The 26,678-nt window shown below is 42.6% G+C and overlaps 1 protein-coding gene across 4 annotated transcripts in view; it reads left to right on the top strand.

The window, feature by feature from the left end:
• FRY (FRY microtubule binding protein) overlaps nucleotides 1-26,678 on the top strand; it is a 426,693-nt gene that overhangs the window by 130,161 nt on the left and 269,854 nt on the right. The gene's annotated exons all lie outside the window — the stretch shown is intronic.

Genomic DNA, 26,678 nt, shown 5'->3' with positions numbered 1-26,678 from the left:
GAAAAGAATATAGGGAACTCCCTGGCAGTTTAGTGGCTAGGACTCGGTGCTTTCACTGCCGAGGGCCCGTGTTCAGTCCCTGGTCAGGGAACTAAGATCCCACAAACCACGTGGTGTGGCAAAAAAAAGAAAAGACTATAGAACACCTTCAGGCAAATTTGGGGGGTGGGGGGAACGTTACAAGGTTAATGTGCAAAAGAATAAACAATGGTCAACGCACAGCGTTAGGTTGAAGCTAGTCTATATATGACCAAGAGTTGTGAGGATAGCTCCCTATCCTAAATATGCTTGATTTTTTTCTTTAGTGCTTAAGTTATTTTTTGAGTATATATTTTTTAATATAATAGATATTCACATGATATAAAACATAAGAAGTGTAAAAACTATACAGTGAAAGCCTTCCTCCTTTCCCTATACCCTATCCATCCAGTTTCCCATCCTACCCTACCCCCTCAAGTTACCACATTTATTGTTTTCTTTATCCATATGTAAATAAATATGAATATAGATTACCTCTCTTTTACTCAAAAGGTAGCATATGATAAAAATGGTTTTGCAACTCACTTCTTTACACTTAATATATCTTAGAGATTTTTCCATGTCAGTAATAGAGAAGGTCTTTGCTGTTTCTTAAAGATACATGCATTTCCTTGATACATATACTATTTTTTAAAATTTATTAATTTATTTATTTTTGGCTGCGTTGGGTCTTCGTTGCTGCGTGCGGGTAGCGAGCAGGGCTACTCTTTGTTGCAGTGCACAGGCTTTTCATTGCAGTGGCTTCTCTTGTTGCGGAGCATGGGCTCTAGGCCTGTGGGCTTCAGTAGTTGTGGCTTGCGGGCTCCAGAGCACAGGCTCAGTAGTTGTGGCTTAGTTGCTGCGTGGCATGGCATGTGGGATCTTCCCAGACCAGGGACCGAACCCGTGTCCTCTGCGCTGGCAGGCGGATTCTTAACCACTGTGCCACCAGGGAAGTCCCTATACATGTTCTATTGTTTACTTACCTACTACCCTACTGATGGACATTTATGTTGCTTCCAACATTTCGTTATGACAAACAGTGCTGCAATGAATAACCTGGTATATATATTATTCCAAATATAAGCCAGTATATCTGCAGAACCAATTTCCAAAAGTGGAATTACACTATTTGTAATTTGGATTGAAGTTGTCAGTAACACGGATCTGCCAATAACATGAGAGTACCTATTTTCCCATAATCTCACCAGAAGATGTATCGTCCAACTTAATTTATTTTTAAAGCTTATTATAAACTCAGTTATAACCAATAAAAATTTTAAATTTCCCTGATTCCTATAGCTATGACATTTCTTCACACCCTTTGTGGGGAGCACACCATTGCTTACCTAATTTTCCCTAATTTCAGAGCATAAGGTGCCCCTTGTCATGTTCTAGGTTTCAAACTTGTTCCCCTAAATCTGTCAGGACTTAACTTCTCATCATCCTCTTGCTCTTCTGAATCTCCGGATGTTGCTTTCTGTTTCTTCCCAACACCCATGAGTGTGCTCCCACTCCCCTTATTTAAAATAAGTAAATGAGGGCTTCCCTGGTGGCACAGTGGTTGAGAGTCCGCCTGCCGATGCAGGGGACACGGGTTCGTGCCCCGGTCCGGGAAGATCCCACATGCCGCGGAGTGGCTGGGCCCGTGAGCCATGGCCGCTGAGCCTGTGTGTCCGGAGCCTGTGCTCCGCAACGGGAGAGGCCACAACAGTGAGAGGCCCGCGTACCACAAAAAAAAAATTAATTAATTAAAATAAAATAAGTAAATGAGAAAATCCTCCCTCGGCCCCCTGTTCCCCTGAAGCATCCGTTTTCAAGGTATGGTCTACTGATAGACCTTAAGAGGTCTTCTGTTGTGAAGAGATCCGATCCAGGGGCTCTGTAGAGAATTGTGTTGTGATGTAACGTAATGTATGTGAATTCTTACTCTTCTCTTGTAAATAATAAGCAAGTCACATCTGCTCCTGTCCTATTCTGTGTCCCAGATGAATCCCCAGAGGAGAGCCCAGCACAGCTGTCTTTACAGTCCCAATACTGTTTATCTGATTGCCTGCGAGACACAGATTCCTAGAGTCTTATCGTCTCAAAGGCAACAAGCTCAAAATTGAACCCAGCTTCCCATCTACACCGGTTTATCTCCTGCCACCCTCTCTCAGTTGGTGACCTCACTATTCACCTGATCGCCCAAACTAGAACTCAGGGAGTAGTCCTTAGTCATCTCTCTCCCTCACCCCAAATCTAATCAGTGACTTTCAGTTACCTCATAACTATTCATCGACTCTGCACCCCGACTACTACTGGCCTGGGTCGATTCCTCAGCATTCCTTACCTGATCTTTTGCAACAGTCTTTTAACTCATCTCCCTGTCTACCTTCTTGTCCCCGTTAATCCATCACTCACTAGCTGTGTTCCCTGATGTGAAAATCTTACCGTCTTAAAACCCTTCACATATATCTACCACCTACAGAATGAAACCTAAACTCCCTAACTCTTGGTGAAGAGCCACTTATGGTCTGGGTCCTCCACCTCTCCAGTCTCCTTTTGCCACATCTTGTCCCCTCATTTTTATTCCAGTGACTCCGGTTGATTTCAGCTCCCTTCATTCTCCATGTCACATCTTCTGTCCGTGTCAGTAAAAGCTTTCATTGATTGAAAACCTATTACACGCCAAGTCCTGAGCCACGGAAATCACATGCATCGCCCTAACTGAATGGCCTTCTTTGTCCTCGTTCCCTTCATGCAGTTAGCTCCTAGCCATCCCTCCAGACTTAGCTCACGTGTAACCCCCTCTAGCGGGTTTTTATTAAGCAACACACTACCCACCGCATCCCTGCCCCCCCATAGGCTGAGATGGGAACTCCTCTCTCTCCTCCCACTTGGCTACCAGTGGCTGCCTCTATGCATGCACTTACCACATTACCCAAATCACATATACAATTTTCAGTTTTCTAATAGTCATAATAAAAAAGAAAAGGAAGAGGGCAAATTGATTTTAATAACATTTTCTATTTAACCCAATACGTCCAGTATGTTACCATGGGAACACGTGGTCAATATAAAAATTACTCTTGAGATATTTTACATTCTTTTTTTCTCCTAAGTCTTTGAAATCTGATGTGTGTTTTACACAGCACATCTCAAGTGCTCAGTAGACACGTGGGACTATTGGGTACCATATTGGATAGTACAGGTCTAGTCTATGACTCAGTGAGGACACAAACCAGGTCTTGTGTCCCTGGCACAAAGCCCAGGACCTGGCATGTAGTAGATACTCAATAAATGTGGAAGTAGAAGAGCGGAAGGGAGCAGTCTGCAAATCACCTGCATGTGTAACAAGTATCATGTTTATTCAGGTGTTTTTCTCTTTTACATTTCCTTATGTTCAAAACTGCCCTGTTGTGCGAGGGATGTGCTTAGAGAGGGTTGCAGCAGAAATACGAAGTGAAAGAAGGAATTGTTATTTAGCTTTCTGACATCCAAAGCCAAGTTTGTTTATTAGTTTAAGAAAGAAAAGCGATTTTTAATATTTTTAAGCTCTCATTGACATAGCAAAATTTAGCTCTTACAGACTATCAGATATACTAAAATCTGCTTATAATTCATCACGTCCAAGAAATACCTACCTGTCCTCAGTGATAATAAAAGGAATTTTGTATGTAGTATACAGAACTATGTGTTAATATATTTAGGCTATAATAAGAAATTAACAAAAGAAACATTACTATGCAAGGTGGCCAAGTGATTTTAATGAAATTGAGACCTGGTTATGGAGTGTTTAGATAAAAGATATTGTACTGCAGGGTAAGGAACAAATGTCCTAATTTAAAAATTAAGAATGATAAAATTCACTAATCATTTTCCAGGGTTTTTGGCCATCTACACAAGAGCTTCTTTAACATGTGGATTCTTGCTCCACCTTTGACCCATTCAGAATGTTCTAACACTCTGAAAAAAATGTTGTAAGATAATAAACGTAGGAGAATGCTAGGGAGGAAGGATAGGGTGAGTGAAGACAAAGGGCTGATTTGTTGCTCTTTGAGTTACTAGAAAAGATCATTAAGGCCAGGTAGGATACACATGGTAAAAGAGGGCACCTGAACAAACAGGTACTGAATTTAGAGAATGCCTACAAGACTATTCTGGGCTACGTTCCCAGGGCAGACTCAGAAGTTACCTGCCCTGCCAGGTACTTACTAATCTATCCCCCTCAGAAGGGAACATTTTCTCCATGACTGTATGAGGTGCCTCTTGAAAGCTCCAAGTCTGATTTTTTTTTTCCAATTACATGTTTAATTGGTAAAGTGCTGAGTTTTAAGTAATTATATCAAGTAATTTTTGATGGTGGAATGAATCCAGTATTCCCTGAAACTGCCCTAATGGTCCCATTTGAAGGAAAGAGTTCACAGATATTTCAGTGTACCTACAACTGAGAAATTGATGTCAGCCTCTAGATTGAGGCTGATGGTTCCCCGGAGAGCATGCAAATTCAAGGTGAAGTAGAAGACAATGTGAGATGCCATCTGTGAAATAAGAAACTGAACACTTCATTTAAATTCTTGGTTTTCTCTTAGATTTCTAATCAGAAATGTAAAAAAGAGGCGCTTGGTATAGCCTCCTGGAATAAACCACTGAAGTTTCTTTTGCCTTTCCATGTGATCTTATTATTTCGTATTTATGGAATGTATAAAATACACCAAGGGCTACATCCTCCATTTTTTGCCTCAGGCATTCAACAGCTTTCGATGTACATGGACCCGCCAGGTGCACACACTGGGTACCTACCGAGTGGCTAGTTGGAGGTCACCATCTTCCCCACTGTGTACCCTCCTCTAATGAAGCTTTCATTATCCCACAAATACCTGTGTTGTCCATATCCTATCCCTACCAAAATGCCCTCAAGAAATGATCTGAAACTTTTACATGAAACTGATAGAACAAAGCCTCATCAAAGGCTTGAACAATGGAGGCTCCTGTGTATGTCTGCGTGTCTGTTTCTAATATGACAAGGAGTCTTGCTGTCTGCTCTTTTCATGGGTTGAGGAGGATGAATTAATTCACAAGGAAGGTTAAGATTTATCGAGAGCAATTGGCTGCTTTCTCAGAACTAAAGATGGGGCGTTTTTTGAGGGGTGAGGGTCCTAAAGGCTGGCCTTCTTCCTGATGAGCTGTCAGAAAGGGATGGAATTAATTTTTTGGTTTGGGTGGAAGGTGGGGTGGGAATCAGTGGAAAGTGGCTCTGTTGATCCCCTTGGGCAGGAAGGGGACAGAGTTGCAGGTTCTGGGAGAGGTGGATGCCCGTGTGCGTGGATCCATCCTGTGAGATAGAACCTCAGAGGGAGTGGGGTTTGGGTCCATGGAGCTTTGACGTTGGGAGTCTGAGCAGGGGGAATCTGAGGTCAGCTTCAAGCAAAGGGAATGGAGTTCCTGTGGGGCACTTCACTTCAAAATACAACCCCATTTGCGGCAGAAAGGGGAGCGGGTGAGGCTTGACCTCCACGTGGAGGAGCAACTTCAGACAGCAAAGAGGCTCTGAGCTCAAAAGCAGCATGTGGCCCGGGGACGGGGATGGGGTCGGAGGACTTAACGGGACTTGTTCACTTTCAAACGGTTGATTTTATACATGTGAATTTCACTTCACTTAAGAAAAATAAGGCTTACTGGTGAGGACTTAATCCTGCTCAGCTCAAGAACTAGAAGTCTGGCAGACCTTGTTGGAGCTGTCAAAGACACCAGGGGTTCTCGAATGAGCTGGTACTAGCTCTGATTTATGGGAGAAAATTTAAAAGTGTATTACTTGACCGTCACGTGTTGTGGAGCAACGCATGTCTAATATCCTATAAAAAAATATCGATGGTTCTTCATTGCCCACAGAAATTAAAAAAATCTAAAACTGTTTTTCTGGCATTGCAGGCTCTCTACATGAAGCTCCAAATCTTTCCTTGGAGTTTCATTTCCTGCCATCTTCCAGCCACCCTGGTTCCATTGCCGTTCCCTGATGTGATTTCTGCTTGGCTGTCTCTCTGCCTTTACTCTGTGGTGACAATGGGCAGATGCCAGTTTGGGATTTTTAACGGGTTCCTTGTGTGGGCACCCGTTAAAGAACCTAAAGAGGGCTTTCCTGGTGGCGCAGTGGTTGAGGGTCCGCCTGCCGATGCAGGGGACACGGGTTCGTGCCCCGGTCTGGGAAGATCCCACATGCCGCGGAGCGGCTGGGCCCGTGAGCCATGGCCGCTGGGCCTGCGCGTCCAGAGCCTGTGCTCCGCAACGGGAGAGGCCACAGCAGTGAGAGGCCCGCGTACCGCAAAAAAAAAAAAAAGAACAGCAGACCTGCTGTCCTTTCCTCTCCTTCCAAGCTCCCTATTTCTCCTCCACTTGAAGTCTCTTGAGCCAGTATCTTCCTGAACCACATAAATATTTGATATCTCAGTAAAAAACATTCCATTTTGCATCTAATCAAACAATTAAATACCTTGTCATTTCTTGACCTGATATATTCATTTGCTCACCCAACAAATACTCACCAAACACGCCAGGTATGATGTTTGGTCCTAGGAATCCAAAGATGAATAGGTCATGGATCCAAAAAAGGCCTGTAATTCTGAAAGAAACTAAGAGAACTAGTTTTCCAAGAAGAAAGGCTCATCTTCAGTTGTGAAAGTTATTTGATTTTATGGTTGCTTCTTTACATCTGTTTGGAAGGATTCCAGAGTACAAGTGGTTGAAAGATGTTTTGAAGACTCTTTTGTGTTTGCCTCATTGACACAATCTTTGTTTGCTTAAAATATGAAACAATTAATAACAATCCCTTATCATCCGTTGTGGTCCCTCACACCTTTTTTAGTAAAAACAATAGCTAAAAGGCCACATACTCTGATGCAGGAGCTCTCAAAGTCCCTTTTTCCAGTCCACTGCATCTTTGATTATGAAGCATGAAAAGCTTGAAACGGCATGTCATGGGAGAGCTAATTTAGCCAAAATAGGGCATTAGACAGCATCTGGGTCATAGCTTGAGAAAACCTGGATGCAGGTATGTGAACATGATGTTTTTTCTCTTCCAGCATAGGTGCCAAAGGAGGGAAGAACAATACACTGGACTGTATCCAATTAGAACAAAAACTATGTAAGAAAAGCAAAGGCCAGAGTTTGCATTTCCCCAAGAGATTAAATCTGGATGGGCAAAGATGATGGTGTCCCAAAGGACAGAAACATCCCTGGGGAGATGCTGAATGCATCTCAAGTTAATATCTCCAATTGTACATGAGTACTCTTCTCTTGGCTGGAGTATTTTAATAGATACTTATTTTGAAAAAGAGAGGCATAACAAAATGTATCAATTTAAATTCTATGATTTCTATGATGACTTCAATTAATTTCCCACAGGTTTTTCTCTTCTCTATAATGATGTTTCATAAACTTGTCACGAGAAAGAAATTTTTAAGTTTTAAGTTCATTACTTGGACAATGGTGAATAGATGATGTGTAAACTTGCCTGAAATGATGAAGTACATTCTGGAATGTAAATTACCCTCTCTCCATCCATAACATTCTGTTTGTGGCTTAACTATTGCCTATTCATACTGATTTTCCCAGCCCCTAGAGTTTATGGGGAAGAATGTTTAGCTCTGACAAAAAAAAAAAAGTGTTCCACATATTATACTGTTTAGCTAAAAGTTTTTGCCTTGAATTTTCTGTGTCTGTTTCATACATGAATGGTTCAGCTATTACTTTTGGAGTATTTGGAATATGATTGGTTATATTAAATGGGTCTACCACTGGAACAGGCCCAAGTTATAGAAGATCATAGTGAGGAATAACATCTTCTATTTATAGAGCATATTATGCATTCGTATGTAGCCTGATATTTAATTATCAAGCTAATCATAGGAATCAAATAATACTATTATTCCCAATTTGCAAATGAAAAAACTGAGACTCTGAGCGTTATGTAACTTACTAAGAAACACACCTATAAATGGCAGAGCTGAGTTCAAATCAAATTGTTTTGACTCCAAATCCAGCATTGATACTATTTTTTCCTTAAAAATTATTACTTTTTAATGTTTCTCTGAAGCAGTATGGCTGTGGAATCAGTAGGCCTGAATTTAAATCCCAGTCCCACCAATAACTAAAAATGTGGCCTAGACAAGGTACTTGACCTCTCAAAGCCTCACACCCTAAGACCGTAACATCCAAATGATGATTGACCTACCTCTTGGGATTGTGAGGATTAAATCACATCATACTTGTAAAGCTCAAGTGTGCAGTAATCCACTCAATAAATGTTACTATTTTTATTTTTTTTCTCAGAACAATTTTTTTTTTTCTCTTTTGCCGTACGCGGGCCTCTCACTGTTGTGGCCTCTCCCGTTGCGGAGCACAGGCTCCGGACGCGCAGGCCCAGTGGCCATGGCTCACGGGCCCAGCCGCTCCGCGGCACGTAGGATCTTCCCGGACCGGGGCACGAACCCGTGTCCCCTGCATCGGCAGGCGGACTCTCAACCACTGCGCCACCAGGGAAGCCCTCAGAACAATTCTTAAGGAAATGTTTTGAGTTGACATGAGATTTCAACTCTTTTAACCCTCAAGTTCTGAATGTCTGTCTGGTCTTTCTTCTCGTTTTTCCCACCACTAGCTCTCTTTGGCAAAGATATCTAACCATGCATGAGCCCCCCATACTCAATATTTCTGTTTGGTACTCTCTTACCACACCTAGCAATAATCTTGGAATCCCATTTTTACCACACTGAGAGTCAGTCTTCTTCTTCCATTTCTTTCATAGTATGAATTTCCCCTGCTTATAATTCAATTTAATTGACACAGTTGGGGAAATTCTCAAGTAATAAGTCAAAAAATGTCAATCCTATTCTTCGGGAACTGTAATTAGGTGTATATTAGAATTTCTCATTCTATTCTATTGGTGTCTTAAGCTCTTTCATATTTCTTGTCTGTTCCTCTGTCTGTGCTGTATTCTAGATAATGTCTTCTGATACGTTCACAATTCTTTCTTCTAGCTGTGTTGAATTTGTTGTTAAATCTGTCCATTTCTAACTTCAATTATTATATTTTTATTTCTAGAAGTTTATTTGTTTTCTTGCCTAAACCATTTGGATATCCTTTAATATTTGTGGTTCCCTGAACATATCTTCAATCTTGTCTTGTACGTATTTCAACATAGTAAATATGGTTATTTATCTGAAATCCTTGGGGGTCTATTTTTGCTGTCTGTTGTTTCTGCTAATTGTTTCTTAGATGCCTTATTTCCTTGTGTATTTAGCTAGTTAGCTAGTTAGGGTTTTTTTTTACTGTGAACTACTTATTTTCCTTGGAAGTTTATGTGTGACAGTTCTTTGAATTCAAGGCAAAGATTCATTCCTTCAGAGAGGTTTGGAATCTGTTTCTACCAGGACACTACCTGAGGGCACTACCCATCAAGGATCACTCAGAATCATACTTTTGGTCTGAAATACTTTGGACTACCTAAGTAGTGTGCATTTGAGCTCCAAAGTAACATAAGGACTGGTTTGTGAGCCCAGAATTTCAGCAATGATTCTTCTCAGCTTATTGCCTAAATTTGAAAATATACTATTTATTTGGCATTCCCCTGGGTGTGGAGGAGTGGGTGTCATTTTCCATTCACTTACACTAAGGGTGTAACCTTTTGCAGTCTCAACTTTATGTTGGAGAGGAACTCAAACTACCCCCCCCCACCAATCTAGGAGCAATCCCTAGAATTTTTACCCACACCCGATGTGGTCATAAAGATCAAAGTTAAAGTTCATGCACTTTAGCAAGTGCCGTCAGAGAGAGAAAGTCAGCTGCAGTGCTGCATTTAACTCTGAGTTCCTTCATTTAGGTTTTAGGTCCAAGAATTTAAATATTTTATCCAGAATATTTAAGCTGTTTCCAGAAGGAAGGTCTGTCCATGTACCTATTCTCCATATTGCTCAAAGCAGAAGTCCCTACCCATATTTTTACCAATTCCATCTTTGTTTCAGATTTGGTACAAAGTTGGTAAAATTGGCAACCAGTAGGAAAAAAAATTGATTCAATAACATCAGAAAAATATGGTTAAGCAATCAACTAAGTTATTCCTTTTAGAAGATTGTACTGTTTATGCACCTGAGCTAACTCTACAATCACTACATGATAACTGTCTCACAGGGGTGGCAATCACACTGGTCCTCGCCCAGAGGGAAGCCTCAGACTGATCCATCCAGGCTCACATTGTTCAAGCCACCATCACTCCATAGGATATATAGGGCCCTCAACCTCTGGCTTCTAGGGTCCAGAACTGCTGAGTATCAGAGTGAGAGTTGTCCACACTAGAAGGGCAGGCAGACAATGGGGAGGGATGGGAGGGTTAAGTAGACTCTTTGGGATACAGTGGAGCATATCCAAGAAGTACAAAGAGCAAAGGGCTAATAGACCAGCAGGTGTTTTCCCCAGAAAACAACAAGAAAGTTAGATCTAGGTTAACTAAGCTTCTTGGCAGCTCTCTAGGCTCTTGACAGAAGATCCTTTCACCTTGACCCTACTGCCCCCAACCACAACTTCCACCCCCTTGGGCTGCAGCTTTCTCCCTCAGCCCTCTGCTATTCTTAGGCTGATGTCATTTATTAAGCAGATAAATATCTATATAAGTAGGCATTGAAATCTTTCTCGATGGAACAATTTTCATAGCCTTTTGAGCAAGACAGAGACATATTGGGAGCTGTGAGTTAAGGCAATAGTTTTAAGGTTTCTTAAAAAAAAATTTCCTGAACCAGTTAAGTACTTAGAAAATTAAAAGTGCTGGGCTTCCCTGGTGGCCCAGTGGTTAAGAATCCGCCCACCAATGCAGGGGACACAGGTTCAAGCCCTGGTCCGGGAAGATCCCATGTGCTGTGGAGGAACTAAGCCCATGTGCCACAACTACTGAGCCTGCGCTCTAGAGCCCTCGAGCCACAACTACTGAGCCCGCATGCTACAATTACTGAAGCCTGAGCACCTAGAGCCCGTGCTCCGCAACAAGAGAAGCCACCGCAATGAGAAGCCCGCGCACCTCAACGAAGAGTAGCCCCCGCTCGCCGCAACTAGAGAAAGCCCGCACACCGCAAGGAAGACCCAACGCAGCCAAAAATAAATAAAGAAATAAAATTTTTAAAAAGACCCTACAGGGCTTCCCTGGTGGCGCAGTGGTTGAGAGTCCGCCTGCCGAACGGGTTCGTGCCCCAGTCCGGGAAGATCCCACATGCCGCGGAGCGGCTGGACCCGTGAGCCATGGCCACTGAGCCTGTGCGTCCGGAGCCTGTGCTCCGCAACGGGAGAGGCCACAACAGTGAGAGGCCTGCGTACCGCAAAAAAAAAAAAAAAAGACCCTACAAAAAAACAGTGCTTACAAAGAGTATTCAACATTTTGTTTTCTAAGTATGAATGTATATTTTTAAACAACTGCAGCCTAGTTTCTGCTGTTTTATCAGTTTGCTGCATAAGAAGCCACCCCAAATTCAGTGGCTTAAAACAGCGACATTTATTATCGTCGTGCCTCGGAGGCTCTTCTTGTCTGGACCTGCTGGCCTGGGGCTGAGCAGTCCAAGATGCCCTCATCCATATGTTTGGGCCCTCAGGGTGGGCAGCTAGGATGGATGGACAGGACCTTTCTTCACTTGGCCTGTAATCTCAGGAGGCCAGCTCAGGCTTGTTCCCATGGGGTCACAGGGTCTCAGCAGCAAGAGAGGAAGCCCCAGCGCACAAGTCCCACTGCCCAAAACAAGGCACATGGCGAGCTCAGATTCGAGAGCTAGAGAGATGCAGTCTTCCTCTTGCTGGAAGGAGCTGCCGGTCACATTGCAAAGGGATGAACAAACAGGCGAGAATTGTGACCATTTCTGCCACGGTGTACTACAATTATAATTATCATTTCATAGCAAAAAAGCATCTTACCAAAAAAAGTTAGAATAAAAGTTCCTCAAATGTAAAATATTTAGCTTTATGAAAAAAACCCTCAGCACCACATTGTCTTTTATTATTTCTCTTCCTATTATTATTACTGATACCATGGACTGTTGAAAACTTCATTCCTGTCCCCATTATTCTAGAGAACAGTGTTGGGGATTATGATGTGATGAAACTGAATCTGGCACCATTGCCTCGGATTAGAGAAAAGGGTGGGAAGGCTAGGTAAGAATCCAGATTAAAGGTAATGAAGTGACTACTGAAATAGTGAGGGAGCAGGGGAATATGATAACTAACTCAGAGTAGCATTTAGTACCAGGATAGGATGGGCTGTGTGTGTGTAAGTGTAGGGAAAGGATGGAGTCCTAATTCTGAGGCTCCCGCTTTGGTCTAATCCAACACTTTGATAACCATCTGTATTAGTTTTCCATTATTGAGTGGCAAGTTGCCACTAACTTAGCAATTTAAAACAACACCCACCTGTTACCTCACAGTTTCCTTGGGTGAGGAGTCAGGCACGGGTCAAACCCTTGATCTCTGCTCTAGGCTCCATAGGCCAGAATCAAGGTTTTGACTGAGCTGGGCTCTGACCTGGAGGCTCAAGGGATGAATCCCTCTTCAGGCTTATTCAGGCTGTTGGTGGAACCCAGGTCCTTGTTACTGTAGAACTGAAGACCTGTTTCCTTGTTGGCTGTGAGCTGGGGCGCTTTGCATCTTCAAGCCAGCAATGGCACGTTAAAACCCCCGTTTGCTTCCAATCTCCTGCTCTCTTCTTCTGCCACCAGCCCGAGAAAGCCCTCTGCTTTGAAGGGCTCCTGTGATCAGATCAGGCCCACTTGGATAATCTCCCTGTTTTAAGGTCATTTCTGCCGTGTGACATAACATTACATAACATGATCCTGGAAGTGATAGCCCATCAAATTCATGGGTTCTGGAGGTTAGAGCAGGGCAGCTTTGCGGGACAATTATAGAAATGTTGCCTGCTACGTCATCTCTTGGAGAAAACAGTGATATAATTAAGGAGACTTTTTTTCATGAAGGTATTATTTTATTGTGAAATCACCATCACCTCACAGGATTATTGCTAGACACTCATGGTATTAAGTATAAGGAAATGTGTCATCAATATAAAGAGCTGGAATGAGCACAGATTCACCTATTTGGACATTGAAATCCACTGCCACTGCTCACAAGCCGGATCATCTTAGGCAGGTCAGTGACATCCAACAAACATCTCTCCTCCTGGGGGTTTTATTACTTGCTGCCACTAGGTGTCACTTACACAGCTTGGGAGAAGATCAGTTCCTGGTGGCTGTTTCCTCTGTCTCGGGGCTGATTTGGACGGATATCTGTGCTACCCCCAACCCCTGTTGTGGAGTCCAGAATTCGAGCTCCTGGTCCCTGGGGATTCGGAAGCTTGGAGCGACCTTGAGGAATCCAGCTCTCCCAAAGGTGCGAGCCACGCATTCGCTCTGGGAAGGGGCTTCTCATCAGTGCAGTAGGGGGTGGGGGGGTGAGGAGAGGGGGTGGGATGCGTTTGTCATGCCTTTGGCCTCCTTCACCAAAATCCGGTGGCCCGGCTGGTTTTGGCCGGGAGGTGAAGTCTTTTTTTACTCTGCCAGCCTCAGCACGTGGCTTGGCACCATCGAGACAGGAGTGGATGGTATGGGCCAAAATGAAAACCAAAGTGCAGACGTTCAGGGTCCCAGGTAGAGTGGTGGAATTCTTTGTTACAAAGGCCCCTGTGAAACTTGGCTGTCAGGGGCGGACCAGGTTCACTGTTGTTCTTCACTGGGTCAAACAAATGAACTTTAGCTACACCTCGGAGCCCCCAGGTTTCTAGGTCAGGAAGCTGGCATGAGGGGGCAGAGCCACTGTGGACTTGAGCCCAGGACTACTGCAGGTGCCTGATAGAACATAACTGACTTGCAAAAGAGAACTTTTGCCATGAAGAGCTTCTCCTGCAGGATGTAGGGTGCAGGCTTAAAAAGAGACAACAGCTCTAAATCGATGCTGATTATCTGTTGTTATCTGTTGTGGTGAATGAGCTGTGATGTCCATATGTGCTCTTTTAGCACTAGACCCTTATTATCAAAGTCCTCTAGCAGTAACTGCCCGTGTCTTTACAAACCAATGCCACCGAGGAAAGTACAGACTTCACAAGTTAAAGTGTATTTTATTAATTCATATCATCTCTGTACAGAGATCACTGATGTTTCAACAGCTTAGTGGTATATGGAAGGCTTCAGTATTTAAAAAACACACAGAAAAATGTAGAAAGTGAATTATAAGTGGAGTGCTTTTTTTTTCTTACCATGTATTATGAGAAAATCAGTCTTGAGAATTATCCCCAGAAGCTGAAGTCTGCAACCTTTTATGACTTTCTCAAAAGGGCATTAGAATATGAAGAAATTACAGGAAAACAAATTAGTCGTGTTTTTTACAAAAAACATTTACCCAAGCAGATAATGCAATAAAAAAAAATTAAGTAGTGAAGGAATGCAGAAGATGTAAAGGTAATGCAGGCTTGTTCCCGTAATCTAAGCGGAGACCGGGATCTGTGAACACCCCATGGGCCCCAGGCCCTTCCCTCGGCTGGCAGGGACCTGTTTCTTAGTCAAAGACCTGTTTCCTTGCTAGTGAGTCTTGGCTTATGTCTAGAACATAAATTCATGTAGTAGATAAAACCCTGTGATCTGTGCAGATGCCCATATCTTTTTTGAACATCATTTATAATCAGATCCTGTTTCCTGTTTCAGCTCCACCATGACAGTTCTGAGTAGGTTTATTTTTTTATATTAGAAGTGCATTTGGTGATGAGAGAGCTTTCCAGTATTTGCAAAAGGAATAATAGTGATGGATGGCATTTTCGAGTTTTCACTGTTTACTAATGTAATCCTCATAATGACCCTTTGAGATAGGGATTATTATTATTAGTATCTCATTCTATGGAACAGTGAGGCACAGGAGGGTTTAGTAATTTTCCCAGTGACATGGCTACCGTGTGACCGATCAGGATTCTCAGTGGGGCCGGAGGACTCCAGACTCTCCTCTAGGGCATCTCACCACCGTGCTTCTCAGGAAGCATATGCTCGCCTGAGTCTGTGCCCGGAGCCCGTCATGTCCCCAAAGACGGTGTGGCGGGAGCATGTCACAGGCTAGCAGTCCTGAAGGGAGGTCCCTGACCCTGTAAATACATGAAACGGGCTTTCACCTTTGAGTCTTCTTTCTACCACCCATTTCAAAGGAGGAATTGGTTTTTCAGAGCCCCAGTCTCTGAATTTGCAAAATGGGTTTAATTTTTTTCTCTACTTAAAATCTAAAAGGTATAAGAATCTCCATAATGTATAGTCCTGTGCTCATGAAACTATAATGCATTATCTCATACCAGGTTATTGTAATTCTCTCTTAGAATTCAGCTTTAATAAATAGATAAGGCCTGAATTATATTTTTACTTGAAATTACCACGCCACTTTCTGATAATTACTTTTATGTTCTTTCAAAAATATCTAGATTGTATTTTGCTTCCTGACAGATATTTTGTGAGTTTTGTGTTTCCTCTGGAAAGGAAGGGGTGGGGGGAGTACACCATTGAAAAGCAAATTTCGAGCGCTTCCTTGCTTGTCTCTAAGATAGCATTTAATTGAGCATCTCTCCTCCCAAGGCTGTGCTGATATCCTCATTCAGCCTAGTGTAAGAGAGCATTTTGAGATGAATTCTTAATCATGTAGAATGAATTCTTTTAAGAGCAGAGGCCAAGGGGAAATATGCTTCCAGGCCTTAATGATTACCTTATTTGTACATGACAAAAGCTGTCTCCTGGAGGTCACTTTTTCTCCCAGAGTATTTTAGAATGTGAGTTACATGGCTGAGTCAGAAGAACATAGTAAATCAAATCTCATCTCCTGCACATTAGTGAGTGTCACAGCAGGGCCAGGACAGAGTCGCCTCATTACAAAGATTAAGCTGCTGAGAGACTCCACCCAGCAGCCACAGGAGGAATCAAGTGTCACCTCAGAAATGGACAACAGGCCAGGTCGCTCTCGATCTTAGAAGCAGCAAATCTGTGCAATAAAAAGTTTAAAAATGACAACCAATTAGGACGGATCACCTTTCTTAAACTCGGTCAAACCTTTATTAAAAAAAAAAAAAAAAAAAAAAGGAGAAATTGTTTCAGTCTCTCAAAAAATGAGACATCATCTTCTACTCCAAAAACAGTCAGGGTTAGATTTGTGTTTAGCTGGTGACATATTAAAGAACCATTTTGTGAATTAGCATTTTCCTTTTCTTCCCAGTAAAATAATGTTTTGAGCTGTAACCTTTTGTTCAAATTATTATGTTGTAACCTAAGCAATGTGATTTTGTTTAGCCTTATACAAGTGCCATGACTGTCAGTGTGGCTCAATTCCTGTTTACACTTTCCTACGCTACCATCGTATATTAATCCAAAATTCCAAAATCATGTACCTCAAAATAATCAACATGCAGATCCTTTATTTAAGACAGAGTTTCCTCTTCCGAACGCTTAAGATCATATTTATGCTTATGGTAAAATTGCTTAAAAAACAGACTTGTGTAACTGCCCCAAATGAATCTCTATTATAATTATTTACTGAATATATATAAATATGACTTTAATTTTGATATTGATATAAAATCAGTCAGTTCAGTTGTAACCTTCTCGTGAATATTCCCCGTCTTGCCTTTCCCTCTCGATGAGACAGTGCCTTGGCTTTTACTGCCCTTTTCTCTCTCCATCCCCAAGTCTTAGCCTACGTCACTTCTCTCCTTGAGCCATCTTCCTGGTAGCCCACCAGCACGTGTACCCATGGGAATTAGGTGAAATGTGCATCCCGTCTCTATTGAATTCAGGCTACTTAGTGTCAGGGTCCTCCTGGTGTGAAGGAAACTGCACATGGTATTACATGTTGAGCTGTGTTGCAAGCATGTGAGGGCAGGGATTTATTTTATACTTCTCTGGGTTCCCATTTTTAATAAATAGGTCTTAATGGTTTAAATTATTATACCTTCTTACTTTCTGACTCCTCTTTTGAATGAATTTTTTCATTCCTCTTAGGTGGACGGTGATGGCTTGTTCAATGCAGTAGTTGATGGTAAAAATTTTCTCTTTATGTATGTCTGCCTTTCCTCTCTTTTCCCAAATCCATACCAATGCCACTCACTGCAGGAAGAACACAGAGATCAAATGGGGCCTGCTAAAAATACCCACGATAGGGCTTCCCTGGTGGCGCAGTGGTTGAGAGTCCGCCTGCCGATGCAGGGGACACGGGTTTGTGCCCCGGTCCGGGAAGATCCCACATGCCGCGGAGCAGCTGGGCCCGTGAGCCATGGCCGCTGAGCCTGCGCGTCCGGAGCCTGTGCTCCGCAACGGGAGAGGCCACAACAGTGAGCGGCCCGCGTACAGCAAAACAAACAAACAAACAAACAAAAATACCCACGATGCAGAAACATAGCTGACTGTAGCAAGCCCTGTCATGGCATGCAAAGATAAAAGAGGAAAATTTTTTAAAAAATTAAAAAAAAAAAAGGCATTTGACCTCAATGTTAGGAACTTTGTCTTTACATTTCTTTAGGAGCCTGGAACTAGTGATTCTCAACCTATTAGGTCCACTCCCCCTTTTATCACAAATATTTTGTCACATCTCCTTTATTATCCTGAAATGAAATTGAAAGATAATACAACTCACCTATCCATATAATTTCTTTTAAAAAATCTGTATTTAAATATATGTATCTGTATCTCATATCTGTAATATAAAAAGAGAAAGGTAAGGAAAGTAATTCATGATAAACTACCCTGACTGTCAACACATTCCGTCCTCTGACACTGTCACATGGAGAGATATGCTGAAATAGTCGGATGCACACACCTGTCCCAGAGCCACTGTGAATGCACAGCCCTCCACGCAGACTGACCCAGGCATGGCATTGCCTAGGGTGTTACGATTTTCCAAATTGATGACCGATTCTTGTTAAAGCTTCAACACAGTAAAGTACAGTCTCTCCTCCACTTATGTTAAGTAGTTGCATTCCTTGAAAATTTAGAAGATACTTAATTTCTGCGAAAACACTTTGTTCACATGGACAACAGTTAGCTTCCAGACTTAGATCATTATAAGTGAGTTTTTCATGTACAAGGATGTCAGAGGGAGCGGGGGAAAATCCTTTGTGGGCAGGAAAGCTCCAGGCGTTGCAGGACATTGAGCAGTTCTGCCCCCGCCCATGTGATGTCAGCAACCCCTCCCCCATCACTGGTATGGCCAGAAACATCTCCACACATTTTGAAAAACCCCCCTAAAGCGTGGTTTCACACCCTTTAAGAACCACTGCTATCGAACATTAAGGATGCCTGATAATAAATTTGATTCTATTCTATTAAAGAGTGTAATTATTATAGAAACTTACATTATAGCCACCATTGTACTGAATGATCACCATTTGTCTTGCTACTAGACTGTAAGCCTATGGAAGGTTAAGACCATATCTTACTGTATGCAGAGTGTCCAGCAGGGTCTCAGGCAATTAACTGGTGCTCAGTAGCTATCCGTTCAAAAGTAAAGACATGAACATCTACCCTATTTTCAAAGGAACTGATAGCACTTTCCTGAGTAATACATGCCGCATTTATCAAACTTCATTGTTAAGATATTACTATTACGCTATTAGATGCTAGATTGTGCAAACCTAGAAAATAGTCAGTGATCTGTGCCTAGCTGGAGAAGGTTATCTTTCTTTCTTTGTTGAATTTTTTAAACATAACATGTAAGAAAAAAGATGCTAGCAACCACAGACCCTGAGGTGTTTTCCCTTAAGAAAATACTATTCCGTTGTTATAAAACAATTAAGAGCTTTTTGAATACAATAGGGCAGAGAAAAACAACAAAGATAGTCTATCTGCAAGGACATTATTATCCATTTGGAGAGATGGGCTACACATCTAGAAGCATTAAAGCTAATAAGCAAGTGCCATGAGGAATAGGGATGTCATTAAATACAGTGAGAGACTAGGAAGAGATGATCATTCCTCCCTGGAACGGGAGGGCTTGAACACCAACATAAGTGACAGAGAGAATTTGGACTGGTCAACGGGACCACGTCCTAGGCAAAGGGAGGTGAGTGTAACAAAGGTTTGGAGGTGGCAACGAACATGATAGGTTGGAAGAGAGGCATCAGGGGAGTGGTCCAGGTGACAGTGGGGAAAAGATAGTGGTGGTGGTAATGGTGAGTAGAAGAAGTTTGCCTTATGGGGAAAAATGTAGAGAAAGTTGTTTGGCAGAATGGGGACCAGACTGATTATATACTCTTGACCAGAATTCCTTTAAAAGACCTGATGTTAACTGTAAGTTCCATTAAAAAAAAAGTATTCTTAGAGATATGTTTTTTCATCTTACCTCTTTGTGTCATTGAAAAAACAATGTTCATGGTCTGATTTGGGATTGAATGCTTAGTAATCACGTTAAGCAAGTTAAAAACAAGAATTAGAAAAGAGAAAATGTTATCTTTTGTTTTTAGTTTATCTTATTATTATTTTAGATTATTATTTTTTTATTACCTTCATTCAGATAACTAATGTTAGAATAGCTGAGCACACAAAGTCAAAGGAAGGCTGTGTTCCGAGCTATGCTTGGGTTTGGGATCAGAAATCACTTGCAGCTGTGCCACCTTAGGCAATAACTTAACACTGATGAATCTCAGTTTTCCCATCTTTAAAATGGGGGTAATACCTGGTTCATAAACACGCACAGGTCTTTGGATTAAGTGCAGTAACCTGTCAAATAGCCCATTATGTGGCACATAGAAGACACTTAATAAATATTAGGTCTCTTATTAGATTAAAATAAGATATTTAACCCCTTTCAGGTTAGGTGAAATTTGTGTTCAGTCATGGAACAAGCAAAGCTTATAAAAATTACGTCTCATCAGCTAAGCAAGTGTTTATTATCTGAGTGACCTTGGATTCTCTGAACTTCAGTTTTCTCATCTTTAAGATAGGGATAATGTACCAAGCTCAGAGAGTTATTATGAGAATTAAGTGAGGTGATGCATGAAAAATGCTTAGCATAGTCACGGGCACAAAGCAATCTCTTAATAAATGTTATCATTGGTGCCAGTATGTTATTAGCATCACGATGATGCCTCCTACATGCTATGTACATGTCCTATCTGTATCTTTATTACAGTCCTAAGTGGTGTGTGTTTTTTAAATTTCATCTTTACTGAGGTGTAACTGACATATAAAATTGTAAGATATTTTGTATTGATATACATACACACTGTGAAAATATTCCACTCTTCTAGTTAATTAACACATCCCATGGTATGTATTATTCATGTTCCTAATTTTATATGGGCAGGAGCTGAAGAATGGGGAATTAAATGGCCTGCTTAGGGTCACCACTTGGTTAACTGGCGAAGTTGGACTTGAACACAGATCTTCCAATTCCAAGTCTGGAGTGTTTTCCATCATGCCTGTGCTGCCTCGAGCCTTTGTAAGGTGCCAGGATAACCCTTTCCTTCAAAGCCCACTGAGAAAATGATTCATAGGATAGTTTGGAAACCACTGGACAGAATAACAAATGTTTCTTGAGACCCCAGAGCCTCAAGTGACATTTTATATATAGCACCAGTCCTGCCTAGTACAAGCCCTGCTTTTCCAATGATGAAGATGAAGATGGAACAGATAACCCTATTCTTGGCATCTCCTCTTTGTTGTCAGTGCACGTCTCCCAATGCCTTCATGCTGGCGTCATGGGCTGTGGGAGTTGGGTGGGAAATTTGACTGCCGGGAATAATTCAACACAGTTTACCTTGCAGTACTGAGCACTGCTACCTGGGGTTGTAAACACGTTTGACTCATCACCATCTATGTCATAGCAGAGTTTTTTAAACTGGTTGCCAATCAGTGTTGATCATTTCTTTGGTTCCATTTAGAGTGGTGATATTCCTTATGAAAATAAATATTTTTGGAGGTACAGCTAGAATATAAACAAACATGCAAGTGGAGGCACTATAGACCTCGACACACGTTGGGTTGCAGAAGTTGCCATCTTGGCTGCATATGTAGTGCCGCTCTGGGCACGTGGCAGAATTTCAGCAAATTGGAAATTCAGTTTCTGGGAGCCAACAAATGTTAAACATCTGCCAAAGTGAATTACGAAACAAAACTTTTCTGTATTGAAATTGTTGGTGCTTTTCAATTACCTGAACATTGTGATGCTCAGTATTTCTGAGCTATGTGAACGGGCCTGAAATCGTGACACTGGGACTCAGCATCTTCCATGGGATGGAAGAAGGAGGGTGGCCTGTCCCCCTTACTCCTTTGTATTCAAGGACAGACCTACTTTTCAAAATCTCTGTAAGGTCATCTGGTGATTATTTTTTAACTGAATGGCCGTGATTGAAAGTATACAGGCTCATCTGCCAGAGCAGAGTCTGTGCCAGAAGAATCTTGGGAACAACAGCGGCAAAATTCATGGGATTCTTGTGAGTTTCGCTATGTTCTTTGAATGCTGGCTTCTTGAAAGATCTGTGGGCAGCCACAGGTGCGGCAAGAATTAGGCACCAGAATTCACCATCTGCCACCACTCTTGGGAGTATAAGATGATTGTTAATACTATTAATTGTTCATCATGAGACATTTAATAAGATACCACAGTCTTCTGCTGTTGGAGCTCATGCATTAAATTAAACAGACATAAGAAACAGAAATGTCTATCTTCCTAAAAAAAAAAAAAAAAACCTGAAAAGAGCTGACTTTAAGCAAACAATATATAGTAAACTATACTTAAAATTGGTTTTCCTCTGTGTTAGGAGATAATACATTCAGGCTGAAGAAATGCAAAATATGTGTGTGGCCTGAAACTTTGACTAAGATCCACACATGAAGACAGCTGTTTAAATGTGGACCTTTACCTGTATTTCATTCATCAGTAGTAGAATCAGATTAATAAAATTTCACCTTTGAAAAAGGACCCTGAAGTAGCCTAACCCCTGTGCCCTCTGACAGAAACGTCTCAATAATATCCTCATAGACAGCATGTCTGGCTTCTGTTCACATACCTCCAGTGACGGGAAACTCATTATCTCCAGAGGAAATTCATTCACTCAGCATATTTACTGAGCACTTACTAAGTAACTGTCTTTGTGGAGCTTATCTCTAGCCAGAGGAGTCAGCCATAAATGATAAATTCAGTACTTAAGTAAATTATATGTTAGGGTGTTCATTCATTCCATTTTCAGATGTCTCTTTTTGCCAGAAAGTTTTCCCTTCTAGTTCCTTTCCTGTAATGGTTGTTTGGGTATTTGAAGAAAGCGCTTATTGCCCTCTTAAGTTCACCTCATTTTCAAGTTATACACTTCAGTTGGCTAAGCAGCTACTTAATACCCACCAGTTCGTAACAAAGGACCACAGACCAGGTGGGGTAAACAACAGAAGTTGGCTCAGAGTTCTGGAGGCTGGAAGTCCAAGATCAAGATGTTGGCAGGGGGGCTTCCCTGGTGGTGCAGTGGTTGAGAGTCCGCCTGCCGATGCAGGGGACACGGGTTCGTGCCCCGGTCCGGGAAGATCCCACATGCCGCGGAGCGGCTGGGCCCATAAGCCATGGCCGCTGAGCCTGCGCGTCCGGAGCCTGTGCTCCGCAACGGGAGAGGCCACAGCAGTGAGAGGCCCGCGTACCGCAAAAAAACAAACAAACAAAAAAAGATGTTGACAGGGTTGGTTTCTTTAAGGCCTCTCTTCTTGGCTTGCAGATGGCCATCTTCTCCCTGTGTCTTCACGTGATCTTTTCTCTGTGTATGTCTGTGTCCTCATCTCTTCTTATCAGGACACCAGTCAGATTGGATTAGGACACTAGTGACCTCATTTTAACCTAATTACCTCTTTAAAGACCCTACTCCAACTACAGTCACATTCTGTAGTCCTGGGGGCTAGGACTTCAACATATGAATTTAATGGGGGACACAATTCAGCTCATAACATATATTCTTAAACTGGAACACCCACAAGCAGGCAGAGTACTCCACAGAAAGAATCAGGCAGGATGGTCACATCCCATGTGCTAGACATCTAGATCACCTTTGAAAGCCCCAGCATATTGACTGACATTGAACTTGCAGTCAACAAGAAGTGCCAAGTCTTTAAATCAGGGGTCCCCAACCCACGGTACTGGTCCGTGGCCTGTTAGGAACCGGGCCACACGGCAGGAGGTGAGCAGCGGGCCAGCTAACAAAGCTTCATCTGTATTTACAGCCGCTCCCATTGCTTGCATTCAACATTAGATTCTCACAGGAGTGCGAACCCTACTGTGAACTGCGCATGTGAGGGATCTAGGTTGCTCGATCCTTCTGAGAATCTAATGCCTGATGATCTGAGGTGGAGCTGAGGCGGTGATGCTAGCGCTGGGGAGCGGCTGCAGACACAGATTCTCACTAGCAGAGAGGTTTGACTGCACAGAGACCATAATAAACAATGACTTGCAGACTCATATCAAAACCCTATCAGTGAGCGGCAAGTGAAAACAAGCTCAGGGCTCCCACTGATTCTGCATTATGGTGAGGTGTATAATTATTTCATTATATACTACAATGTAATAATAATAAAGTGCACAATAAATGTAATGTGCTCGAATCATCTTGAAACCGTCCCCCTCCTTCCCCCAACCCCCGTCTGTGGAAAAATTGTCTTCCATGAAACCGGTCCCTGGTGCCAAAAAGGTTGGGGGGCTTCCCTGGTGGCGCAGTGGTTAAGAATCCGCCTGCCAATGCAGGAGACACGGGTTCGAGCCCTGGTCCGGGAAGATCCCACAAGCCGCAGAGCAACTAAGCCCATGTGCCACGACTACAGAGCCTGCGCTCTAGAGCCCACGTGCCACAACTACTGAAGCCCGTGCGCCTAGAGCCCGTGCTCCGCAACAAGAGAAGCCACCGCAATGAGAAGCCTGCGCACTGCAACGAAGAGTAGCTCCTGCTCAACACAACTAGGGGAAGCCCACACACAGCAACGAAGACCGAATGCAGCCAAAAGTAAAATAAATAAATAAATAAATTTATTTTAAAAAAAATAGGTTGGGGACCGCTGCTTTAAATGACTTGGTTTTTTTTTTTTTTTTTTACATCTTTATTGGTGAATCAGCTATATGTGTACATATATCCCCATATCCCACCCTCCCTATCCCACCCCTCTAGGTGGTCACAAAGCACCGAGCTGATCTCCCTGTGCTATGCGGCTGCTTCCCACTAGCTATCTATTTTACATTTGGTAGTGTATAATTGAATGACTTGGTTTTAAGTCACATCTTCTTCCATCCTTTGCATAGATTATTCATTTGTTCAGCTATTCATTCAGTGAATCTGTCCTGAGCACCTGCTACTTTGGAGGTACTGCACACACTGTGTATGCAGCAGGGCAACAGGCAATGTCCCTGCCTTCTTTGGAGCTTAAATTATGTCCGTGAAGGCTTTCAATAAACAAGTGAACAAACAAACATGTATTATAAATGGATACGTGCTACGAAGCAAATGAACATATAAGAGAGGCACCCTACTTCTAATAGTTTTTTTGGGGGGTGGCCAAAGTACAGAGTTTGAAATAAAATATTATATTTTAGGTTTGGCCCATATTCCATCCTGTCCCAGTCATTTACAGGAGAGACCCTGGCTGTCATTTATTGTATACAGTACCTCCCCGTCTCCCAGATCAGAACAATACCATTGTAAAATGTCATAGAACTAACAATAATATCCATTAGCTATACATAACTAAAGGTCTAGCCATCATATATAAAGTGGGACTCTAATTAGAAATACTAACAAGAATCAAGCTGCCCACTGCTAAGTTTTCTTTATCACTAGCCTGAGCCTTAAATGTTCCTCTGGTTGTGCCACATTTATCCCAAAAGGCCTTTGAAGTTGTCTGTTTGATGATTCTTAAAAGGTCAAGTCCATTTAAAGTGTTTCACTCATAAAGTGGGGAAATGAAAGTTGTTTTCAATTTAAACAGAAAGAACACCATTTGCAAAACAGAATGCCCATGTTTATGGTATCAATGCTCAAAGGTGATGTCCATCAACTTCTTTCAAATGGACCTGCCCTGCCCATGCGGGGCTACTCCAGAAATCTGGGTCCAAGGCAGTGTGGGTCCAAGGCCAGCCCTCACCCAGAGCAGCTCCATGGTGCCCTCTCTCTTCTTACCTTGGGCATCCTTGGCATTTAAAAAAAAATTTATTTACTTATTTTATTTATTTTTGGCTGCATTGGGTCTTCCTTGCTGCGTGCGGGCTTTCTCTAGTTGCGGCGAGCGGGGGCTACCCTTCGGTGTGGTGCGCAGGCTTCTCATTGCGGTGGCTTCTCTTGTTGTGGAGCTCGGGCTCTAGGCGCTCGGGCTTCAGTAGCTGTGGCTCGTGTGCTCTAGAGCGCAGGCTCGGTAGTTGTGGCGCACGGGCTTAGTTGCTCCGCGGCGTGTGGGAATTTCCCGGACCAGGGCTCAAACCCGTGTCCCCTGCATTGGCAGGCGGATTCTTAACCACTGAGCCACCAGGGAAGCCCATCCTTGGCATTTTAACAACCAGTTCTGCACTTGCTGCTCTGGTTCATCCTGGTTTCCCCCACAGATGCAGCCTCTGTCTTTGTCCTCAGCCAGCACACCGAACATTTGGGTAAAAGTCAGTCCCCTGAACTGACTCTCTTTGTGGTCGGGGTAGGGAGAGTGCAATCAAATTCAGAGAATTGGGGACTGAGCAGTTCATCCAACAAGTACGTCAGCCTAGACCGTCACCGGGCTACCGACCCCAAGGTGATGTTGCCTTCACATCTGTGGCAGCATACTGAGAGCAGTAGAGAAAATGAAATGCTTTCATACACAGTCAGACCTCACCTTTAATTTAGCATGGACTACGGCTTGTCAAGCTTCCTGAGCAGAGAGGTACTGTGGTAAGCATTTGTTCACGTAGGTATTATTTGACATTAGTTTGCTTATTGAATCGGTACATTATAATCCACAATATACATAGAGTAAGTTAAATTGCAACAAAATTCATTCATTCATTTATTCATTCATTCAGTATTCCTTGAGCACCTATCTTGTCCCTGTATTCTTCTGAGTTACTAGGATTACAGCTGGGAATAAAACAGGCATAACCCCTGCCCTCACAGATCTTATGTTCTAGTGAGGATGGGAGACAGACTATGAATGTGGACATATGTATTCTTTAGAAAGTGAAACATGCTTTGAATAAAATAAAGGAAGGAAAGGAGGATACAGTGACAGGGGAATGAAATCTTACCTTATAGATGGTGGTGGTCAGGGCAGACTTTGCTGATAGGCAGAGACTTCAAGAAAGAGAAGCAGTAAAGCATGTGGACATCTGGATAGAGAAAGTTCAAGAAGAGGAAAGAGCAGGTGCAAAGGCCCTGGGCTTAAACTGTTTGAGCGGCAAGGAGGCCACTGTGGCCGGACTGGACCCAGTGCTTCTTCATTGCTGGTGTTTCAGAAAGTGTAACAGAAAATTAGATCAATTCTTCACCAGACTTGCTCTGTTTTGTTACTGCTGCTGTTCTTGTTGCTAACTAAAAGTATGTGAGAAAAGGGTATTTTAGTTCTACTAAGTCTGTTATTAACTGGCTGAGTAGGTAATCCCAGGCAGGGGTGTGTGTGTGTGTGTGTGTGTGTGTGTGTGTGTGTGTGTGTGTGTGTGTGTGTGTGTGT

The sequence above is a fragment of the Monodon monoceros genome, unplaced genomic scaffold (assembly GCF_005190385.1).
Source record: "Monodon monoceros isolate NGI ecotype Baffin Bay Population unplaced genomic scaffold, NGI_Narwhal_1 Super_Scaffold_8, whole genome shotgun sequence".
Classification (NCBI taxonomy): domain Eukaryota; kingdom Metazoa; phylum Chordata; class Mammalia; order Artiodactyla; family Monodontidae; genus Monodon; species Monodon monoceros.
Note: the sequence above shows the minus strand (reverse complement) of the source record. Positions and strands in the feature narration are given on the sequence as shown.